Source organism: Aotus nancymaae, unplaced genomic scaffold (assembly GCF_030222135.1).
Source record: "Aotus nancymaae isolate 86718 unplaced genomic scaffold, 86718_ANA_hifiasm-v0.15.2.pri h1tg001138l, whole genome shotgun sequence".
NCBI classification, from domain to species: domain Eukaryota; kingdom Metazoa; phylum Chordata; class Mammalia; order Primates; family Aotidae; genus Aotus; species Aotus nancymaae.
Window position 1 is genome coordinate 17501 of NW_026989554.1, and position 6718 is coordinate 24218.

The window sequence follows — 6718 nt, forward strand, 5'->3', positions numbered from 1 at the left end:
CTGGACACGCCACGCGCACCCAGCGTTCAAGCTACGACGCCCCCAACGGCCAGGACACCGGGCCAGGCCCAGCGGGACCCTCCCCCGACTCAGAGGGGGGAGGCGCGGGCCACAGTAGGCATCGAGCGGCGCTCGGTCCCCACCGCGGGGACCGGCGGACCCCTCTCTCTCCCATCACCGAGAAGAGGGAACTCTGCCTACACGTGAGCGAATCCAATCGCTGACGGCAGCGCTACCACAACGCAGAGAGAGGCGGCGAGCCGGGGGAATCCGGTACACCCCAAGGCACAACCTCTCAGATCGCTAGAGAAGGCTTTCTCACCGAGGGCGGGTCACGCTCCCCCAACCCACCGGTCGCCCCCTCACCGGGCCAGCCACGGAGGCGCTCAGGGACACCTGGGGAAGGGAGGGGGGGCCGTGGTCTACGGCAGCAGGAGAAGGAAAACCTGCGGCACCCCTTACCCCACGCGGGAGAGGCGCACCTCGCTCGACCACACCCCCTCCAATGAGCTGAGCTCCTCCTCAGGACCCACACGCAGACCCCCCGTGGCAGCAGCCGGAGGAGGGGGCCCCAGGGGCGGGAACACCACCACCACTCGGCCTCGGGCACCTGAGTGACAAACCCGGAGCGCTCCAGGAGCACCGCAAAGGCCTGAGCGGAGCCAACGCTCGCACCACCCCGGCAAGGGCAGGACGACGGGCCGGCGGGACAGCCCCCCACCGCCGCGGAGGGGGGCCGCGCCCGCAAGGCAACACCCACAGGAGGCGAGAGCGAGGGATGCCTGCCGTGTCAGAGGACCCCGCCGCCCCCGCCAGGCAGACGACAGGAGAAGCACGGCGAGGTCGGGCCGGATTCCGTACCCCTAATGCCTCCCACCACAAGCCCCACACATGCAGGGAGAGGAGAGACACGGGGCCCCCCCGCGGGTGGGGTGAGAAGAGCGGAGCCATTCACCATGAAGGTCCGTCCCTCGCCCACCGCGGAACGGTCGCAGCCCGGGAGAGCATGACGTCACCACATCGATCGGAACAAGACCCAGAGCGGAGCAACGGGACCTCACCAGCCTCACCAAACCACCGAGCCGACCACAGCCCGCGGTCGGCCAGCCCCGCTCTGAGGGAAGGGACGGCGGACAACCCCAAGGGAGCGGAGGACGCCTGACACGCACGGCACGGAGCCAACGGAGCGGGGTTGTCGCGACCGCCCCAGGTGCCCGCAGCGGGGAGCGCACGCGCAGGCGGAAGGGAGCCCCCCACCCGCATCGGCCTCTCCCCACCACACCCGGGTGGGTCAGAGGAGACCCGGGCCCACCCAGGGCGGCACCGGGGAGCCGGGACACTCAGACGGATGCGTGAGAGGCAAGGCACACGGGCCCCAGCCGGCGGCTCAAGCCAGAGCAGGGCCGGCTAGCCAGGTCACCGCCAGACCAGATAGACCCCCACGCATCCAGAGGCCCGACCTCTCCAGCGACAAGTCGCCAGAGGACAGCGTGTCAGCAACAACCCGGTGGCCCAAAATTCAAACTCAGCGTGAAAGATATACCCACCCTGGGGGGCAGGGGGTCGAGTCACCGGCCACACCACCGACTCAGAAACGCACGACACGGACATCTGTCCCCAAAAAGGCCACCATCGCAGCCACACACGGAGCACCCAGGGCCGTCTCGTCGACCCCCAAGACCAGGGACGCCCTCCGGGCCACCGGTGCCACGCAGGGGCCGACCCGTGCCTCCAGAGCGAGACCCATTCGGCCGTCCCCTCACACGCGAGGGACACACGAGGGACCGAAGGCGCTCTCAGGGACCACTCTCCGACTACGAACGCGGACTTGGAAGAAAAGTATCACAGCAGAGGGACCGCAGCCGGGTACGGCACCCCGGGAGGACGGCGCAGGACGGCCACCGACTCCCCACGAGAACTTGGAAAAGAGATTCGGCGGGTGCCTCAGGCGGCCAGGGCCCGCACAGGCCCGCGACAGGGCCGGGGAGGGGCGTCCCCGGCCACCCGCGCCATGCCCGGAGGGTCCCCGCGGGTCGCGGGTCGGGCCTCGGGAGCTACGGCGTGCTGGTCGACCAGCCCCGGCAGCCCGCACACCTCGCTCGGGCCTGGAAACTCGGCGACAGCCTGCCCCTCTATAGCCCTGCACGCCCGTGCTCTGACTCACAAGTGACTCGCCAGAGCTCTGGCGCCACAGGGACAGCCCCGCTGACAGCCGCAGGCTTTCCGGAGCTCTGCCTAGCTCACAGCAGGGACGCTCCCCTCGCTCAGCAGCTGCCACCGGAGCTCTGGAAGCCAGGAGAACCATATAAAAGCGGCCACCAGATGGAGCCCGAAAACCGGCGACATGTCACCATCCCAAACCTGTCACCGAGACACATCCGGATGGCAGGGCGGCCGGCGGACCGCAAAACCGAAACCGTGAGTCGAGAAAGTCTTCCCGAGGCCGAAAACACAGCCCCTCCACCCCAACCCCACAGAAACGCTCCTCCAAACGTGTATCTGCGTAGACCGAGACAGAGTCAAAAGACAAGCCCATGACGTGTGGGTGTTTGGAGATGCATCTCGGAGGGAGAAAGAACACACAGGACTCGGGCGCGAGTCGTTCAGGTGACAGAGAGACGCCGAATGAGGACACGTTCACAATCCACACGGGGTGGGGGATGGGAGGGAGGGAGGGAGGGAGGGAGGGGATAGAAAAAAGAGAGATGGAGGAAGGAGGGAGGGAAGAAAGCAAGCAGGGAGCGGGGAGGAAGGAGATGGAGAAAACAGACAGAATTTAAAAAATCTGGAGAAGGTATATGATGAAAGGTGGAAAATGAAGAAAGATGAAAAAGAGAAAGAATGAGGAAAGAGATGACGGAAAGAAGGGCGAAAGAGAGGAAAAAAGAAAGTATAAAAGACAAAGAAAGAAAGAAAGAATAAAGGAAAGGAACAGATAAAAGGACAGAAGGGAGGGAGGAAGGAGGGAAAGAAAAAGAAAGAAAGAAAGAAAGAAAGAAAGAAAGAAAGAAAGAAAGAAAGAAAAAGAAAGAAAGAAAGAAGAGGCTAATGCCTTTTTCAGCGTTCGCCCACCTGCATCAAGGTGAAAATTAAAAAAGAAGAAGAAGGGGAAGAAGAAGGAGGAGGAGGAGGAGGAGGAGGAGGAGGAGGAGGAGGAGGAGGAAAGAAAGAAAGGAAGGAAGGAAGAAAAAGACAGAAAATGGAGAAAATAAAATTCGGTACTAAACACTATCTGGCCTGGCGACACAGCAAGGCTCCGTCTAGAAAGAAAGACAGAGAGACAGAGAGACAGAGAGAAAGAAACAGCGAGAGAGAGAGAGAGAGAGAGAGAGAGAGAGAGAGAGAGAGAAGAGAGACAAAGAAACGCAGAGGCCGGGCACGGTGGCTCATGCCTGTAATCCCAGCACTTTGGGAGGCCGAGGCGGGTGGATCACAAGGTCAGGAGTTCGAGACCAGCCTGGCCAAAATGTTGAAACCCCGTCTCTGCTAAAAAAACAAACATTAGCTGGGCGCGGTGGCACGCGCCTGTAATCCCAGCTACAAAAAAAAAAAAAAAGGAAACACAGGAACAACGAAAGAAACACAGAACTGGGTGACAGAGTGAGACTCTGTCTCGAAAGAAAGAAAGAAAGAAAAAGAAAGAAAGAAAGAAAGAAAGAAAGAAAGAAAGAAAGAAAGAAAGAAAGAAAGACAGACAGACAGACAGACAGACAGACAGGAACAACGAAAGAAAGAAAGACAGGAACAACGAAAGAAACACAGAAACAACAAAAGAAACACAGAACTAGGCCGGGCGCGGTGGCTCACGCCTGTAATCCCAGCACTTTGGGAGGCCGAGGCGGGTGGATCACGAGGTCAAGAGATCGAGACCATCCTGGTCAACATGGTGAAACCCCGTCTACACTAAAAATACAAAAAATTAGCTGGGCATGGTGGCGCTTGCCTGTAATGCCAGCTACTCAGGAGGCTGAGGCAGGAGAATCGCCTGAACCCGGGAGGCGGAGGTTGCAGCGAGCCGAGATCGCGCCATTGCACTCCAGCCTGGGTGACAGAGTGAGACTCTGTCTCAAAAAAAAAAAAGGAGAAAAAAAAAAAAAAAAAAAGGAAACACAGGAACAACGAAAGAAACACAGAACTGGGTGACAGAGTGAGACTCTGTCTCGAAAGAAAGAAGAAGAAAGAAAGAAAGAAAGAAAGAAACAAACAAACAAACAAACAAACAAACACAGGAACAGCGAAAGAAACACAGAACCGAGTGACAGAGTGAGACTGTCTCGCAAAAAGAAAATAAAGGAAAGCAAACACAGAAACAACGAAAGAAACACAGAAAGAACGAAAGAACCAGAACTGGGTGAGAGAGTGGCACTCTGTCTCAAAAAAAAAAAAAAGGGAAACACAGAAACAACGAAAGAAACACAGGAACAACGAAAGAAACACAGAAACCACGAAAGAAACACAGGAACAATGAAAGAAACACAGAAACCACGAAAGAAACACAGAACTGGGTGACAGAGTGAGACTCTGTCGCAAAAAAAGACAAAATACAAGGAAACACAGAAACCACGAAAGAAACAAAGAAAGAAAGAAAGAGCTGGAAAAGGAAATTAGGAAGACAGAAACAAAAGGAGAAAGGATAGAAAGATCTTTTCTTGTTTTTTTTTTTTTTTTTGTTTTTTTTGAGACGGAGTCTCGCTCTTGTTACCCAGGCTGGAGTGCAATGGCGCGATCTCGGCTCACCGCAACCTCCGCCTCCTGGGTTCAGGCAATTCTCCTGCCCTCAGCCTCCTGAGTAGCTGGGATTACAGGCACGCGCCACCGTGCCCAGCTAATTTTTTTGTATTAGTAGAGACGGGGTTTCACCATGTTGACCAGGATGGTCTCGATCTCTCGACCTCGTGATCCACCCGCCTCGGCCCTCCCAAAGTGCTGGGATTACAGGCTTGAGCCACCGCGCCCCGGCCTATTTTCTTGTTTTTTAATCCTCTAAAAGCATAGTAAGGCCCAGGTAGGGGCTACGACACACCTTCCACCTTACTAATATGTTGGCCAGGAAAATAAAAATTTACACTTAACGTAACCGTTAAAAGTGACTATGAGCCGGACGCGGAGGCTCAAGCCTGTCATCCCAGCACTCTGGGGGGCTGAGGCGGGTGGACCACCTGAGGTCAGGCGTTCAAGACCAGGCTGGCCAACATGGTGAAACCCCGTCTCTACTAAAAACACAAAAAAACTTCTTTAATTTTAACGTATAAAGAAAAGGAAAAAGTTCTCCAGGCGTGGTGGCGCATGCCTGTAACCCCAGCCACTCAGAAGGCTGAGGCAGGAGAATTGCTTGAATCCGGGAGGCAGACGTTGCAGTGAGCAGAGATCACACCGCTGCATTCTAGCCTGGGCGACAGAGCGAGACTCTATCTTAAAAATGAAAAAAAAAAAAATGACTATGAGGGCCCAGGCCAGGGTGGTTGAATTTACCTAAGGAGTGGGGGTGGGGGTGGAGTGGAGAGGATATGCCTGACTGGAACGAGAGAAACCGAGGGGAGCAAGCAGAAGGGGACAGAAAGAGGAAGGGGAAGGGACGGGAGGCACAGTGGGTTATTCTAGAATGTTTTCAAGCCTGGGGTGGGGGTGGGCACGGAGGGCAACTCAGGAAACAAGCCGACTCCAGCAATGACACCTAATTCATTATTGCTGGCATCGCTGCCTTGAAAGGGGGGCACCGCATGTTTCTTCCTCCACACCCATTCGATGACTTCTGGGAAATGCCATTTACTTGCACGCTCTTGACATCTACCTGCTTTCACTACAACTGAGGAGAATCAGGAAAGTCCCCACTAACGGCAAGGCCTAAAGTGGAGCTGTCATCCATAAAACCCAGGCAGCAGAGTCCATATGGGTTAAAAAGACACGAAGAGGCCGGGCGCGGTGGCTCAAGCCTGTAATCCCAGCACTTTGGGAGGCCGAGGCGGGTGGATCACGAGGTCGAGAGATCGAGACCATCCTGGTCAACATGGTGAAACCCCCGTCTCTACTAATACAAAAAATTAGCTGGGCACGGTGGCGCGTGACTGTAATCCCAGCTACTCAGGAGGCTGAGGCAGGAGAATTGCCTGAACCCAGGAGGCGGAGGTTGCGGTGAGCCGAGACAGCGCCATTGCGCTCCAGCCTGGGTATCAAGAGCGAAACTCCGTCTCAAAAAAAAAAAAAAAAAAAAAAAAAGACACGAAGAGAGAAAGGGAAACAACGGATCAAAGAGAAGAACAATCGGGCCCAGCCAGGGTCTCCAGGGGTCTTCTGGGCAACGAGGGAGTGAGGGGGACGGACGGACGGACGGACGGACGGGACGGACCAAGGTGGGGGGCGGGGCGGGGGCGGGTGAGCTCGGGGCGTGGGCGGGGGCGGCGGGTAGCGGAGAGAAGCCACAATCGCTCCTGACTGCGGGCGGGCGGCCAGAGCGTCCCGTATGCCGCCTAGACCTTCAAGAACCGTGGACCGCTAGGTGACGCCCGAAGACAACATATGCAAGTGTCAGCCCCGGCACCCTCCCAGGCATTATCCCCACAACTAACCGAGCGGAGCCCCTGCGGGGGAAGGAAGCACCATGACTCGGCAATACACACAGAAACACACGCACCTACGTACGCACGCACGCACGCACGCACACGCGCGCCGTATTCCACAGTATAGAAGGGTTTATACCGTGATCACGAGAGGGCCCGCA

At 56.9% G+C, this 6718-nt stretch overlaps 1 long non-coding RNA gene across 1 annotated transcript in view; it reads right to left on the bottom strand.

Moving 5' to 3' along the window:
• Window positions 1–6632, bottom strand: part of LOC135273341 (uncharacterized) — a 21069-nt gene extending 14437 nt beyond the window's left edge. The window contains exon 1 of the long non-coding RNA XR_010341126.1: window positions 6567–6632. This is a non-coding gene — a long non-coding RNA (uncharacterized LOC135273341). The remainder of the gene's footprint in view (window positions 1–6566) is intronic.
• Window positions 6633–6718: the final 86 nt, after the last annotated feature.